The sequence below is a fragment of the Physeter macrocephalus genome, chromosome 11 (assembly GCF_002837175.3).
Source record: "Physeter macrocephalus isolate SW-GA chromosome 11, ASM283717v5, whole genome shotgun sequence".
Taxonomy (NCBI): Eukaryota; Metazoa; Chordata; class Mammalia; order Artiodactyla; family Physeteridae; genus Physeter; species Physeter macrocephalus.
In genome coordinates this window covers 35,595,494-35,611,905 of record NC_041224.1, presented here as the reverse complement: position 1 = coordinate 35,611,905, position 16,412 = coordinate 35,595,494, and the positions used below count along the sequence as shown (strand labels likewise).

Sequence of the window (16,412 nt, the reverse complement as noted above, 5' to 3'; positions counted from 1 at the left end):
GCGGCGGCGGCGGCAAGGAGGCGGCGCGGGCGGCGGGTCGGGCGCGGAGGGGGAGGGCCGGGCGCGGCGGCGGCGGCGGCGGCGAGGACCGGAGCATAATGGTGGGAGACGCTCGGCCTCGGTGGCGGGGCGGGGGCGGGGGCGCGGGCGGGGTGTCCGAGGCGGGGTGTTTGTGGAGCTCGGGCCCGGCTGTAGCTTCTCGGGCCGCGGGCGTGACCGCTGCTCGCCCCCCGCCAACAGCGCCGAGTGGACGGCGGAGCTTTGTTTGCGTCGGGCAGGGGCCTGCTGGTCTGCGGGGGTTTGGCTGCGCCCCCCGCCTTCGGCCGGCCGGGGAAGGGCGGCCCTGCAGGAGGAGGAGGCCCCGCAGGAGCAGGACGGCGCGGGGCCTGCACGGGCCGCGAAGCCGGGGAGTCGCGTGAGCGCCGCCCGCCGGGCCGGTCCTCACCGTGCGCCCAGGCCTCGGGGCTAGCGGTTCGGCTCGGGGTCCGCCGGGACGCGGCCCTGTGAGTTTGGGGGCGGGTGGGGGGCGGGTGTCTGCCTTGACGGCTAGTTGTTGGGAGCGAAGGCCGTGGCTGGGCAGGGTGGTCCCCAAGGGCCCAGGCGAGGCCTGGTCCCCGGGGCTGGGAACGGGCGGCAGCGAGGCCTCTGCCTCCTCCGCAGATCCTCCCGGGCCCCCGGGACCGCCTAAGTGTCCGTCACCCACCCTGCCGGGCGTCCGGAGGGAAGCTAAGCAGGGGCGCAGCAGCCGGCCTGGGACCCCCAACTTCCGCGTGGACTGTCCCCTTACGTTTTTCTGGCCCAGCGCTGGAGGCGCTCACGGTGTGTCCGTGGTGCCCGGTGTTATGTACGGTGGGGGTGTGATACCTAGTGTGTCCATGGTGGTCGGTGTTACATACCGTGCGGTCATGGTGCCCGGTGTGCCCGTGGCGCCTGGTGTTATATGCTGTGTGTCGGTGTTGCCCAGTGTGCACCTGGTATGTGGTGGGGCATGATTTCTAGTGTGTCCATGCTGCCTGGTGTGTCCGTGGTCCCGAATGTGTGCCTGGTGTTATATACCGTGGGAGCATGCATGATACCCGTTGTGTTTCTGGTGCTCGGTGTGCACCTGGTACTTGGTGTTATATGTGGTGGGGATATCATACCTGGTATGGGCATGGTTCCTGGTGTCACATATGGTGTGTGCATGGTACCTAGTTGTCTGTGGTGCCTGGTTTTATATACGGGTCCACATGGTTCCCGGTGTGGGCATGACATACCCGGTGTTACATACTGTGTGTTCATGGTGCTTCGTGTGTGCTTGTGGGGTGTGTACATAGTACCCGGGGTCCTGTGAACTCAAAGCAGGTACCCTGTTGAGGGATGGGTGCCTGAAGGTTGGAGGGGCCCGCTTGGGTCAGATTTTTAGAGGCCCACAGGGCTTACTGAGGTTTACGTCCTGGGTCCTCTGGACTGCCTCACCCAGGTGTTCTGCATCCTACAGTAAGCGGTGTCCTGTGGAAACAAGAGACTGCTTAAAAATAATTTAGTCTGTTTAAAGGCAGAAAAACGTCTTTCTTTTAAACCGAGAAATGTAGTAGTTGTAGCTTAGTAATTATGGGATGCATAACCTTTTCAGGTTTTTGGGTTATTGATTCTAATTAATGGTTTGAAGTTAGCAGAGAGATAGTCTTGGTTGTACTTTAAAAGTTTGAGTGCTTTCTGGTAAGCAGGGTCACCTTTGTGACATTTCTGAATTCTAACTTGTACAAGCAGCAGATAAAATATGAATTTTGTACAGGCATGTTATTTTCTTTGTTTTTAGCGTTGATTAGTCATTATTTTGGTGGACTCTTCTTTTATAAGATGGCCAAGTTAGAGAATCAGAGGTCAGAAAATGTGGGCTGTGATTATGACATAATCAATAAAATATTTTTCTTGCTTAACTCCATGCATGATTACAGAGGATCTCTATTGTGGTACTTTTTCCCCTTAGATGTTGTTCATATGAAAACGGAATCTTCCTTTTACATTTTGTAATTGGGCAGTTTATTTTTTCAGTTACCTGTTGCAAGGTGGTTAAATAAACATATATGTAAGTGCTCCCAGCTTTACAAAGAAAAATCAATTAAAATGTTAAAATTATCTCCTTCGTTCATATGCAATATTCTTAGGATATCATTATGTTGATGCTTTGAGTGTATGTCATCTTGCATGTTTCCGTGAATTGACCTGTGTTTATTTGAACTCTCACCTTTTTGTAACAGTATCCACTTTTCCTTTAAGAGTTGTTCAGGTAGTGTATAACAGAGACATTTATACCCTTTGGTATAGCTAAATTGAGACACTGATTGAAGCTAATTAAGAATTTTAACATTTGTAATAAAGTATCAAATACTGTCCTACTGTTGCTTAAAGCCCTAAACCTCTGGTATCAGATTTTGTTTACCTACCCCTACCATCGTTCAATTGAATTCTCCATAGAAAAAATTTAAGCCAAGAGGCTGTATCTGGAAAAAAGGAGAAAATGTTAAGAAGAGTCTGACTTTAAAAAAAAAAAAAAAAAAAAAAAGTTTCACTGTTTGAAAACCTTAACTTGGACTTAACGTTGAATTTTTTTACAGGTTGATTAGATTTTTGTAATTTGATTGGAGGTAGTATAGCAACATGAGTTTGAGGCCAGGTGACTTGTGTCTGAATCTCACCTCTGTCATTACTAGCAGAGTGATCTTGGGCAAATTATTTAAACTTGCCATGCCTGGTCTCGGTTTCCCCATCTGAAAAACAAGGAGTTTAATTGCTATCCGTATCTCTTACATGAAGACTTTCAGTTACTTTGTTTCAGTGGCATTGTCAAAATGTCAGAACAATTTAAATCTGCTTCTGTACAGTGATTCTGTGAAGATCAGTAGTGATCTGAAGGTTCTCCATATCATCAGTGGTCTGTCTTCCTTTGGTCTTGATTTTTGAAATGTTTTTGTATCCACAAGTTTATAACATAAATGAGTACCGTGATGAAAATAGGCATCATATATTGTATGTTTACCAAGTGTCAGCCATTGTGCAAAGTTCTTTACGTACACTATCCCACTTTTAAAAATCATACACATGATCATCTTAAAAGCGTAGCAGTCTTCCTTTTAATTGTGTAAGGTCCCACCTCCTTGTAGCACACCCACACACCCCTCAACACACATACATACTCTCTATAATGAGAAGTGAATGAACTATCAGTAGTAGTTTTTTGAGAGAATATGATCCATATAACATACAGGCTTGAGAATCTGTGTGATAAGAGGTGAAATGATAGAAATGAACAGTGGAAGGGAGATACAAATTGAAATCTAAATACCCAGCAGTATGATGTAATATCTCACATGTAGTATCTTAAACATGTGTGCTGCCTTAAGGAAAGATCTTTTTTTGTGTGTGTGTGTGCCTATTACTGATATTCCACTTAGAAAATTCTTGGAAAGCTATTTACGGGCATACCTCAGAGATACCATGGGTTCTGCTCCAGACCACCGCAGTAAAGGAGATATCACAATAAAGCAAGTCATGTGAGTTTTTTGGTTTCCCAATGCATATAAAAGTTATATATACACTATACTGTAGTCTGTTAAGTGTGCAGTAGCATTATGTCCAAAAACCAGTGTACATACCTTAATTAAAAATACTTTATTGCTAAAAAATGCTAACCAACATCTGAGCCTTTAGTGAGCTTTAGTAGTCACATCAAAGATCACTGATTACAGATCACCGTAACAAATACAGTAATAATGAAAAAACTTAAAATGTGGCAGTAATTACCAAAATGTGACACAGAAACACAAAGCGAGCAAATGCTGTTGGAAAAATGGCACCAGTAGACTTGCTCAATGCAGGGTTGCCACAAACCTTCAGTTTGTGAAAACAGTATTTGTGAGGGCCTGTAAGGTGAAGTGCAATAAAATGAGGTATGCCTGTAGTTTGTATTGTGAAAATGCTTTACAATATTTGATATCAAATTACTTACAAATGCGCATAAATAGTATGCAAAATTAAAGAAATATTTATTTGGAAATTAAGAAAATATTTGTAGAGACCATTATGTATTTAGTAGGGAAACTTAGCAAATTGTTAGGCTTAGGTATTCAACTCAATTTTACAAGTCTAATTTCTGTTCAACTAGTAAATATTTAGACATCTTTCATTGTACTTTGGGGGTTTGTTTTCTATTCATCAATACATAATGGCTAATCATTTGCCTAATTTCATGTGAAATTAAAGAAATAGACAAAGAGATTAATAGAAATGACAAAGGTAATGGAATACTGTCATATCAGCATTTTTAAGGGATCATATGGACTCATCTATTTTTCAGAGATGAGAGGAATATTTTGAGTAGATTACCTTGTACTCTTATATAGTAGTTGGAAAAATGTGTGTTGCTGAAAACTTATACATAGTGTTTTAATTTTGTAAACTGAGTAATATTTAAGTATAGTAAACTAGTTTTGTTTTAAAGCAATGCTTTTATAGTTAGTCCATGTTTCATGAGAGCACATTAAAATATATTGTATTTTCTTGTAATAGACTATGTTTTAATATCTTGAGTTCATTCATTGTTTATTGAAACTGCTGTGTGCTAGACAGTTGCTAGATAACGCAGTTACTGAAGCAAGTGCAGTAAAGTGTAACAAGAAGTTAAGTACAGGTGCTATGGAGCAATGTTTGTGAGTTAAGGTACATTGTATTTGAGCTGAGGTTACTTTTGAAGTCTTAACACTGATTTCAAACTCATTCTAATTTGTAACTTCGCGACTTTATTAACTACTTGAGGATTTTAAAAAAATTATTTTTTAAATTTTTGGCTGCGTTGAGTCTTCGTTGCTGCACGCGGGCTTTCTCTAGTTGCAGCGAGCGGGGGCTACTCTTCGTTGCGGTGCGCGGGCTTCTCATTGCGGTGGCTTCTCTTCACAGGGCACGGGCACTAGAGCGCACAGGCTTCAGTAGTTGTGGCACGTGGGCTCAGAAGTTGTGGCTCACGGGCTCTAGAGCTCAGGCTCAGTAGTTGTGGCTCACGGGCTTAGTTGCTCTGCGGCATGTGGGATCTTCCCGGACCTGGGCTCGAACCTCTGTCCCCTGCATTGGCAGGCGGATTCTCAACCACTGTACCACCAGGGAAGCCCCCACTTGAGGATTTTTAAAAACAACTTTGTTATGATTAGTAATTTTTTTTTGTTCTCCTGATACTAAGCATTTAAATGAAAGATAGTTCCACTTAAAATCTTTAATATTTTTTCCTAATTTGACCTGCTTGTGTGCTAAGTAAACTTAATATAGAATTTAAAGAAGGAAGACTCTTCTTTCTATGCAAGCATTTATCATGTAAACAAAAGAAAGATATATACAAATAGTTAGAAATGGATTTGTTTTGAGAGCTTGTTACTTAATACCAACTCTCACAATTGGGATTTTTTTTTTTTTTTTAAGAAACTGCTTTTTAAAAATTTATTTATTTATTTATTTTTGGCTGTGTTGGGTCTTCGTTTCTGTGCGAGGGCTTTCTTTAGTTGGGGCAAGCGGGGGCCACTCTTCATTGTTGCTGCACGCGGGCTTTCTCTAGTTGCAGCGAGCGGGGGCTACTCTTCGTTGCGGTGCGCGGGCTTCTCATTGCGGTGGCTTCTCTTCACAGAGCACGGGCACTAGAGCGCACAGGCTTCAGTAGTTGTGGCACGTGGGCTCAGAAGTTGTGGCTCACGGGCTCTAGAGCTCAGGCTCAGTAGTTGTGGCTCACGGGCTTAGTTGCTCTGCGGCATGTGGGATCTTCCCGGACCTGGGCTCGAACCTCTGTCCCCTGCATTGGCAGGCGGATTCTCAACCACTGTGCCACCAGGGAGGCCCCCACTTGAGGATTTTTAAAAACAACTTTGTTATGATTAGTAATTTTTTTTTGTTCTCCTGATACTAAGCATTTAAATGAAAGATAGTTCCACTTAAAATCTTTAATATTTTTTCCTAATTTGACCTGCTTGTGTGCTAAGTAAACTTAATATAGAATTTAAAGAAGGAAGACTCTTCTTTCTATGCAAGCATTTATCATGTAAACAAAAGAAAGATATATACAAATAGTTAGAAATGGATTTGTTTTGAGAGCTTGTTACTTAATACCAACTCTCACAATTGGGATTTTTTTTTTTTTTTTAAGAAACTGCTTTTTAAAAATTTATTTATTTATTTATTTTTGGCTGTGTTGGGTCTTCGTTTCTGTGCGAGGGCTTTCTTTAGTTGGGGCAAGCGGGGGCCACTCTTCATTGCGGTGCGTGGGCCTCTCACTATCGCAGCCTCTCTTGTTGCGGAGCACAGGCTCCAGACGCGCAGGCTCAGTAGTTGTGGCTCACGGGCCTAGTTGCTCCGCGGCATGTGGGATCTTCCCAGACCAGGGCTCGAACCCGTGTCCCCTGCATTGGCAGGAAGATTCTCAACCACTGCGCCACCAGGGAAGCCCCACAATTGGGATTTAAAATGCTATATTTTTAAAATGAGGAAGATACTGTGGTGTATTGCAAGATAATCTGTCATAAATATATTGTACTTCGATTATGTGCGCACATTATGTCCCTTTAGAAGTCTTTGTAAGCAGTTTTTAGAAAGCTGTTTTTCATTGTAAAGGTATTGCTCGTGGCAGCACCATTGTTTGTAAAGGAAGGTGTCATTGAGCACCTACTATCCTAGGCATTTTACATACTCCATTTAGTTCTCACAGCAGCATAATGAGGGAAGTATTTATTATAGTATGATTATATGATAAATTACAATATTAAACAGCACAGTTATAAGTATTATATAACTTATAATAGAGAAGAGACTTGGAAGAGTTAAGCTACTAGTGCCTGGGGTCACACAGAACACATGATCAAAGGGGTATTTGAATTCACGTCTATGACTAGCAAACCTATACTCCATTAAAAAAATATTTATTTATTTACTTCCTCCCTCCCTCCCTTCCTTCCTTCCTTGGGTCTTCGTTGCTGCGCTGGGCTTTCTCTCATTGCGGCGAGCGGGGGCTACTCTTTGTTGTAGTGCGCGGGCTTCTCATTGCGGTGGCTTCTCTTTGTTGCAGAGCACGGGCTCTACGCGTGAGGACTTCAGTAGTTGTGGCACGCGGGCTCATTAGTTGTGACTTGCAGGCTCTAGAGCGCAGGCTCAGTAGTTGTGGCGTGCGGGCTTAGTTGCTGCACGGCGTGTGGGATCTTCCGGGACCAGGGTTCGAACCCGTGTCCCCTGCATTGGCAGGCGGATTCTTAAGCACTGCGCCACCAGGGAGGTACCCCTATACTGCATGTGGCTGCTCTGTCTCCCTAAAACTCACCGACTTCTTGGATCTTTGTACTCATACACTGTCATCTTACAAGTATACATTTACGTCTGCAGAAGTATGGAATAGTAAAAGAACGTGAAACTATGCTCACTCTTCTTTCAAAAGTAGGAGTTGGAAAGAAAGGAATATAAGAAACCTCCTGGTAATCAGAACATCCCATACGTAAAGTTCTGGTTAATTCCAGTTTCACTGGTAACGACACCTTGTAACCTAAGAACAAGCATAAATAATTAGCTCATTTTCTTGCTGTAACTATTGGCAACTCACATTATGAAGATAACTTGCCACGGGGTGTTTGTGGGGGAACTTAACAATCGTTATTTTAATACTTATATATAGGAGAGAAATGTTTGAAAATATTTGAAATTAACTTTACCACTAAAGTTTTTGTGCTCTTGAGGAATCTTTTAGTATTCCCTCTGTTGGATAAGTTCACTTTGGATTGAAATAGCTAATTTCTTGAAAGTTACTCTAAGTGCTGAGGCTTCAGGAGTCAGTAGGTGTTTATTGTCTAAAATAAAATAGTGTGAAGCATATGGTGAAGAGAGACATAGATCAACTGAGTTGTAGCATGCCCAGGCTCAGATTGTGTTGATGCTCATCAGCGGGGATATTACATAAGGTTTTCTCATATTTAATGGTTATAGAAATATTTTTTTAAAAGAAATAGTCTTTTAATGAAGGCTCAAGTATCTCAGCTTGGAAGTTATTATGAATGCTTTATTTTTTTGTAGATTCTTGATTTATCTGCTTGTTGATTGCTTTTCTGTCTCAAAACTATACCTGAAAAATGCTGTTAGGGAGATCAAGTTCCTAATTTTCAATTGAGTTTTGACATGGAGCCCTTCTCAAATTAGTTTTGAATATATATACGTTAGCTGGCCAGTACTCGTGGTAGGAACAAGTGAGATTGATTTATTTGGGCTTGCCATTGATATCATATTTACAAGGTTTTCGGGGCATTTTATTTACTATTAGAGATGTTATCTTTTTAAATTGTAGAGGATATAAAGTTTAAAGTAGTTTATTTTTCTACTGTACATAAGTTTAAAAATGTCACACTTAGTGTAATGTCAAAATACCTGATATCTTTTATTTTGAAATAACATATTCTTATTCTGCACATATATTTTCTACACATACAGTTCTGAAGAAGCCTCTCGATTGTGATCAGTATTCGTGTTAGATTGTTTTAGTTAAGAAACTTCCATTTGAGTAATTTGAAAGTTAAATTTTATTTTCTTATGATTATTAAAATAAACCTAGCTTTAGTCTCAGTTATTTCCTAGTGAATTAAAAGCTGAACAACCATCAATCCAGTTTAAAGTTAGACTGTCTCTTGATTCATTTGCATATTTTAAACAAATGCTAACAAAAAACATACTGTTGTAAGCCTTACTTGAAGTAGTACTTGCATCTTATTTGTTCTTTTAAATAAATTCTTTGTGATTTTGGATGACACATGGGAAGCTCTTGATGGTACACTGGTTCTCAGTCATGACCGAGCATCTGAATTACTTTTTTTCTTAACAAAAACATTAAGTCAGAATCTCTGGGGATGGGTCTGAGCTCTATTATAAAGTTCCAGTTGGGATTTTTTTTTAACTTCTAAAGTTACAAATTTTTATTTTTTTAAGTAGGCCAAGTATATATGACGACTTCTAGAAAGTTCTTTTTGTAATGGTTTATAGAAAATGATGTACTCTACAACCTTCAGCTCTCTGTCTCAGAAATTATTTTTCAGGAATCTTATTCTTGAAGTTTCGTACACAGGATAATCAAAATAGCCTGAAAAATAAATATATCCTAGAAGAAAACCAAGTCTTTTCAGGTTCCTCAGAAATGCTCTGGTATTGTCACTCTGCTGATGGTCAGGGAAGGTGGATATCAAAGGTGGGGTTGGTTGGTGTTTCCTAATGGTCCTGCATTGTGTCTGAGGCAAATGATGTCCGGGGGTAGGCTGCCACCCAGTTCAGTGTCTCTGAGATTTCCTGTGGTTTGAGCAGTGGCCAAGTGTTCCTACAGGTTGTGGAGTAAGCTTGTGACCCTGACAGACATCGGAAGCACTTGGATGTCTTTCCCTGGGCGATTATGCCAGCCATGGTGAAGTTGTGCCTGCAGGCGATAGTGGGACCATCTGCGGAGGTTTTCCTGGCACTGCTGCTTAGCAACCTGGGTATCCTTGGCTTTTGTCTGGATTTCAGGTGACCCTTGATGTTCCTACAGATTGGGGCTGTCATTTCCACTTACAGGTTGTTACCCAGAGATAGGGCCAGAGCAGGAGCAGATTCATTGTCTAAGCTGAGTACCAGAAGATTCTGAGGGAAGAAGCCTGTGAGCTATGAGATTCACTGTCACTCCAGTCACTGATGGCCAGTATCTGTGTTTTCTCCTGTTCTTGCACTTCTCCCTCAGCATGCTGAGGCTTCCCCGTGGGCTTCCTGAGGACCTGTGGAGAACCTGAGAATTTGCACGGGTTTCTCTTCCTTCCTCTCCAGTGCAGAATCCATCAGTCTTCGGAAGTCAGGGCTTTAGAGGAGGAGGAGTGGCCTAGAGAAGCCTCATTTGGCCTGGTGCTGACTGTTGGTCTTCAAGTTCTGAGCAGGTCGTTCGCTTTTGCACCCTGATGCCATAGCCTCCTCTGCAGGCCGTTTCCCACTGGCATTAGTCCTCTCTCTTTTGTCTATTTTAAAGTGTGTTAAGTCAGATTGTCTTAAATAAACATAAATTTCTCAGTTTTAGATTACCAGATATGTTCAAAAATTATATTGGTTGCTCTTGTCAGAACTGCATTTTTAAATAGAGTATTCCTATAAAATTGGACCTTGCAGAATAGAGTGGAAAATGTTAGATGGGTATACTATTACAAATTATTTTATATACTGTTTGTTCCTAAGTAGAGATACTAATTCATAGAATGATTCTAAATGTTATAGGGCTTCCCTGGTGGTGCAGTGGTTGAGAGTCTGCCTGCCGATGCAGGGGATACAGGTTCGTGCCCCGGTCCGGGAAGATCCCACATGCCGCGGAGCGGCTGGGCCCATGAGCCATGGCTGCTGAGCCTGCGCGTCCGGAGCCTGTGCTCCGCAACGGGAGAGGCCACAACAGTGAGAGGCCTGTGTACCGCAAAAAAATAAATAAATAAAATAAAAAATAAATTATAATAATAGGGAGGGAAGAGGATCTGACATCTGATTCATAGAGAAAGTAATTGACTAAAAAATTTGAATTCTACCAAATGAAATGCTGAGCTGAAAACTGTTCACTGCAGTATCTGCTCTGTCTCCTCAACTCAGGGAGACCGCAGGCTCTGTTCCTGTTTTCTTTCCCTGCACTGTGGCCTGAAATCTGCTGATAGGCAGTATTCGGAGACAATTGTAAACCTCTCCTCATTCATTTTCCTTCTCCCAGAGCTTATAATCCTGTCATCAGGATATTTTGGAGTCTATTCTTAGTCTAATTTTCTAGTCTTATCTCCTGTGCCCCTAAGTAAAGCTTTTACTTCAGCCCGTTATGTTTATTCTTTCAATAAGTGTTTTCTTTAATGCACAAGTAGTACTTTTATATTAATAATACTTTATAACTTTTGCTCAGATATCCTCCTTTCCCCTCCGCATTCTGCCCCCAGTGCTGAAGTTAGCTTAAAATTTAATTTAAAATTTGTTAGCATTTGAGATCTCTGTCAAGTTTCATCTTCTCCATCTTATTGCTATCCCACAGTGATCTGTCCCCTTACAGCATTTAAAGTTTGCCTCAACTAGTTCTTATTCTATTGCCTTTTATAATCGTCTTATAATTATCTCACCTTCCTATAATTATCTTATTTTCCCAGTTCCTTGACCTGAGAACACTAACTTTTAAAATTTCTTTATAATACCTAGTACAGTGCTGTACATATAGTAGGTCACATAAGTGCATATAGGTAGACAAAAGAATGCCCCTTTATCTTTGCAGTGCCTACAATGTATAGGCAAAACCCGAATTCTGGATGAATTTACCCTAACAGCCTGCATGCTGGTAGAGGGAAACTACGGAGCTCATGACACTGTATGTAGGTTCTTGGAAACCAACATACATGGTCATCTGGGCTCTCAGACTTTCTCTGATCAGTTCACCGTCCACTTTCAATAATGATTTACTAAACTTTCTTCACTTTCCTCACACCTCTCTACCCCCCATTACTCTTGTAGAGGAGTTTAGCCTCTTTTTCCAGAGGAGAAGGAAGGCTTCCTGTGGGAAGTAAGTAACTTGCTTTACTCCAGATCTGCAGACATGCCTGCCGTCACATATCCTTCTCTCATTCTCTTCACCTGTGTCTCTGTAGATCATCCCTTCTGAAACCTCTTACCTGTCTCATTTGCATTCCCTTCTATACTTGCTCTCTTCGATTTTCATTTAGATATACTCTGACATCATCTCACCATTACAAAACAAACAAAACAAAAATAACAAAAATCTTTTCAGAACTCCACATCCACTGCTCTGGTTTTCTTTTCTACCCTATATAATCTTTCTCCTTTCTGAACACTCATCCAAAGATTCATCTTTCTTTTTGTTTCTGTACTTCTTCCCAGTCCAGCTTCTACACTATCAGACGACTGAAGCTGTTCCAGGGAGGTGCTGTGACTGCCAAGTTGCTGAGTCCACCTGAGCCTTTCAGCCCTCCATTCTATTTGACTTTCAGCAGCCGACAGGCACAGTTGACCATTCCCTTCTTGAAACACTCCTTCTTGTTTTTTTTTTTGTAACGCCACACTCTTTTGCTTTTCTTTAGAACCTTTGGCTGCTGCTTGTCTGTTTACCAGCTGCTCTTCTACTGCCTAGAATGAAACATGAGGTGCCCCCCACTCTGCCCTAGGACTCCATTCTTTCTTCACTAGCTGCCTTCCTCCAGAGTCATCCCGACTCATGGTTTCACTTACCACCAACATGGGAATAATTATTATATCAGCTAAGGTGCTTTCAGCCGGAACTTACAGAAGAACTTGACTCAAACTGGCTAATGCAAACTTATTCTCTCATCTTACTGGAAGTCCAGAGAGAGGATAGACTCCAGGTGACACAAGCAACAGCTCAAAGGACCATCTTTCCTTTGTCCAGCCCTCAGCATCAGCTTTATTCTCAGGCTAGTTCCCCTCAGGGCGGCAAGAAGGCTGCATCAGTTTTGGGCATCATATTAAGACCTACTGATATTTAGGGGGAGAAGAGGCCTTTTTTTTAGGACTAGGAATTGGTCCTAAATTGGTCCTAAAAGTAGCCCTAGCACACTTCTCCCTCATTGAGTCACATAGCACTTGCTGGACTTGATGTCAGCTGATAAGGAAGATGGAATTACCATGATTGGTGCAGGCTGCTAAATAGCTGCTGGGAGTCTAATCACTGTCTTCTGCTGAGAATTCTTCAGTGGCTTCCATTACCCTTAGGTTAAAGTTTCAAATCCTTTATGAAAGGATTAGCTTATGAAAATCCATGTAATCCGGTCCCTGTGTACTGTGCCACCTGTGGTTATGGCCATGGCCATTTTTAATGCTTATGAGATGGGATTATTTCAGAAAACAATATGCCTTCATAAACCACAACTAATAATTATATTTTTTTAAAGTTTCCTGGAGACTCACTCTCCTCCCACTCCTTCCCACTGTTTGCTCCTTGACCTTAAAATTCTTAACACAGTGTCTGTCCTAGGCAGTCATTACTATCTATTAGAAATGTGAAATGAGACCAGACTTTTTGACACTACTTGTCAGGATTATGGGAAACATGTTTTACCCAAATTAAAACTCATAGTACTTTAGAAACAGACATTGTATTAAAATAACAAGTATTTGGCAACTTAGCTATGGGAAGTGCTGGATTTTTTTGCACACGTCAGTGTCTGCTATTGCTTGTGTCTGCTGTACACATTTCACAGTGTGTAAGATAATTATAAGATTTCAGATTTTCTTGCATAAGTAATACTTTATACACTGTCAGAGATATTATAAGCTTTGTGATGTATATTATAACAGTTCAGTAAGACACTATGAAAAACAAGACAGGAATGTGTGTTCCCCAGTCCTGCCCAGAGGCCATTGCCAGCCTAAATGCCCGCTGTTCTGGATGTTTGACATTAGTGCAGGAGGAGTGCCACGTGTTCTCACCCGTCCTGTGTATTTGCTTTAATCTAGAAAGTGGTTATGTAATTTCTAAGTTCTTTATTCTTTTGCTCATTCATTAAGGTAAAGTAGATGTAGTTAAGTGGGATATGCTCCTTTGTTGCAGTAAAATATCCTTGTATGGACTGCCAAATAATTGAGGGTTTAAACAATTATAGTTGATTCTCATGCATTCAGAATCCAAATAATGGAAAAGTTCAGTTTCAAACTTCGGTCTCATTTCATTAATTAAAGAGATGGTAATTGTAAAGGTAAATGTGTTAGGAAAAAAGAGAGGTCAGTACAGACTGAGAAAGCACCTAGATCTTGCCTGTATAAGTATGTTGTGATTATTAATGTGCGTGAAAGTATAAGCCGTTATTTGAGTTGTCTTCCTTTTAAATTCATTCAAATGTTCATTAAGCAAGACATGTTTCTTTTAGTATAAACTGTTTGCATTGGATAAAATTGACTGATTTTATGTTGTCTCTCTTTGACCTTGAATATGTTCAGCATGGTGCTAATATGTACTCTAATTCATATTCCAACAGTTCTGAAGTACAGAATTGCTATTTGTAATTTTCTTCAGATTTCACATTTACCATTATACAGTCTCCAAATTATGAGAGACTCCTCTTGAAAAACATTTTTTGAGAGATGAAGCATTCTGGTTAACTTAGCATGGGCTGGTATGGTTGCTGTGTAATAAATGAATGGCTAACTTAAAATAATTTTTAATGCAAACATTATATGCCCTATTTCATAGATATCTAAGTTCCTATAAGACAGTGATTGGGTCACTTTAAAATCCTTATTAGGAAATTAATGTTATGAGCTGATTATAGGGGCACAGTAATCCCTGTTCTACCGTGCTGGTATTTATCCAGAGTTGGCTATTTCTAACTGGAACCATCATAAAAACTTCAGTTTTCTTCATCTCCCTACTTAAAATGGTTTTCAGGATGTTTATAATGTCATAAAAATGGTATTCTCAAAACATTTAAAAAGTAAAGATCACATTTTGTTATAATTTCAGTCGATTTTTGTTATTCACTGTAGTTATGTTCTGTAAGGTCACCACAAACACTGAATCAGCCAGTACTGACCCTTTACCCCAGGGGAAATGCAGGGTTCAGTACCTGCAAGCCTCTGGCCACACATTTTTCTAAACCAAAATTTCCAATGAATAGGTTCATTTGCCAACATCCTGGTTAAAAAAAAAAAAAAAAAAAAGTCAGTGTCCAAACATGTTCTCCTACAGAGCACTTTTCCTGTAGAGGATTTGCCTGCAAATTTCATTTTTCACTTGATACCAGCTTTTGAAACCTGCAGGCCAGCCCTAGCTGAGGAGGGTTTAGCATTTTCCTGAACCCTGATGTGATTGTGAATTTCTGTGGCTTTCAGCCTCAGGACAGCGCTGCCTGCTGCACTTTTTATGGATCCAGGAACTTGGCAGCTTTCCTGTCTTCTCTGTAGACAGGTTCCTGTTTCTGGACGTTGGGATGGTTGAGTCTTTAGGAAGCACCTTAACTGGGCCTGAGCTGCGCTCACCAGACACACCAGGGGCATCCCAGCCTTTGAGGCCCAGGAGACAGCACACACCTCAGCACTGTGGGGGCCATTTTAAACAGCAAAAACACCAACTTAAAAAGCACAACAACTCCAGGCACGTGGCCTACATAGAGTTGGAAGAGGACACTGCTTGACGGAGCTGGAACATGAGGGCAAAGCGTTGCCCTGTCCCACCTCGGCTGGCGTGTGTGCCTGTCTGCCAGTAACTGCCAGAAGGCCACGAGTGTTGACTCGGGGTCACAGATTTAGCAAGTAGGTGAATTCACACTGTGGAATCCACAAATAATGACAACTGACTATAGATGCAGTACTAAAGTTCTTCTGTGTCAGGGTTTTTATGATGATTTTCATTTTTGTATCTTTTATTTCATTTTATAAAACAATAAATATTGTGTTGAAATTTCATGGCTACAAATGAAATATAAGAAAATTCCTCTTAGTTTTGAATTCTATTAATTGGACATTTTTTCCCCTGTAATTTTGTCTCTTTTTACAAGCTAGGTAGGGCTTAGTATATATAGGACCTTGGTAAATTTGGCTTTGAAAGAAGGATTAGGAATTTTTTTTCCAGAAAACATTTTATATGATTAAACAAATTAGATGTATTTCAGAGAAATTGAGATTTTATGGGTGAAAAATGTACATTGTTTTGGCATATGTTTTTTAAATATTGAGGAAAGTGGTTGATACCAGGGGCAAAAACTGTAAAGGGAAAGATTGGCAAGTTTGATTACATAAAAACTTAAAACTGAAAAAAACTCATTATAAACAAAGAAGGAAACTGGGACAATATCGGCAACATAAATGATAACCCAAAGCATACTATTGCATCAGGTGTTCATAAAGAATTTTGAAGAATCATTAATAAAATGGCAAACCATATAATAGGAGATAGAGAACACAGTACTTTTCTAAAGAAGAGCTACAAATGTTAAAGGACAAAGCAAAACAAAAAACTTGAAAGATGTTTGACCTCAATGGCAATTTTAAGAAAAACAAAATAGGATACAATTTTTGCACTTTTGGTTTTGGTGAAAATTAAAACGAGACCAAAAAATCTAAAAAGGCTAACTAATAATCCATAATAATTATGATCTAAAAACACACACACTTTACTCAGAGGAGAGCTTCTACCGTCTTCCACCATGACCGAGGTCCTCCCTGGGAGACCATCTGTCATGAGGGTGTTTTCTGATATTTTGGTGGACAACACATTTAGAACAGTTAAAAAAGGAACAAGGAATCCTTTTTTTTTTTTTTGGCGGTACGCGGGCATCTCACTGTTGTGGCCTCTCCCGTTGCGGAGCACAGGCTCCGGACGCGCAGGCTCAGCGGCCATGGCTCACAGGCCCAGCCGCTCTGCGGCA

General features: G+C 41.1%; 1 protein-coding gene across 10 annotated transcripts in view; it reads left to right on the top strand.

Annotated features, from left to right (window-relative positions):
- ZMYND11 (zinc finger MYND-type containing 11) overlaps positions 1–16,412 on the top strand; it is a 134,152-nt gene that overhangs the window by 805 nt on the left and 116,935 nt on the right. Inside the window, exon 1 of one of the 10 annotated variants that reach the window (XM_028495614.2) lies at positions 206–503. The exons of the other annotated variants lie outside the window; for them this stretch is intronic. The gene's annotated coding sequence lies outside the window, so the exon portion shown is untranslated. Of the gene's footprint in view, positions 1–205; positions 504–16,412 lie in introns of those variants that run through there. 10 annotated transcript variants of the gene reach the window in all.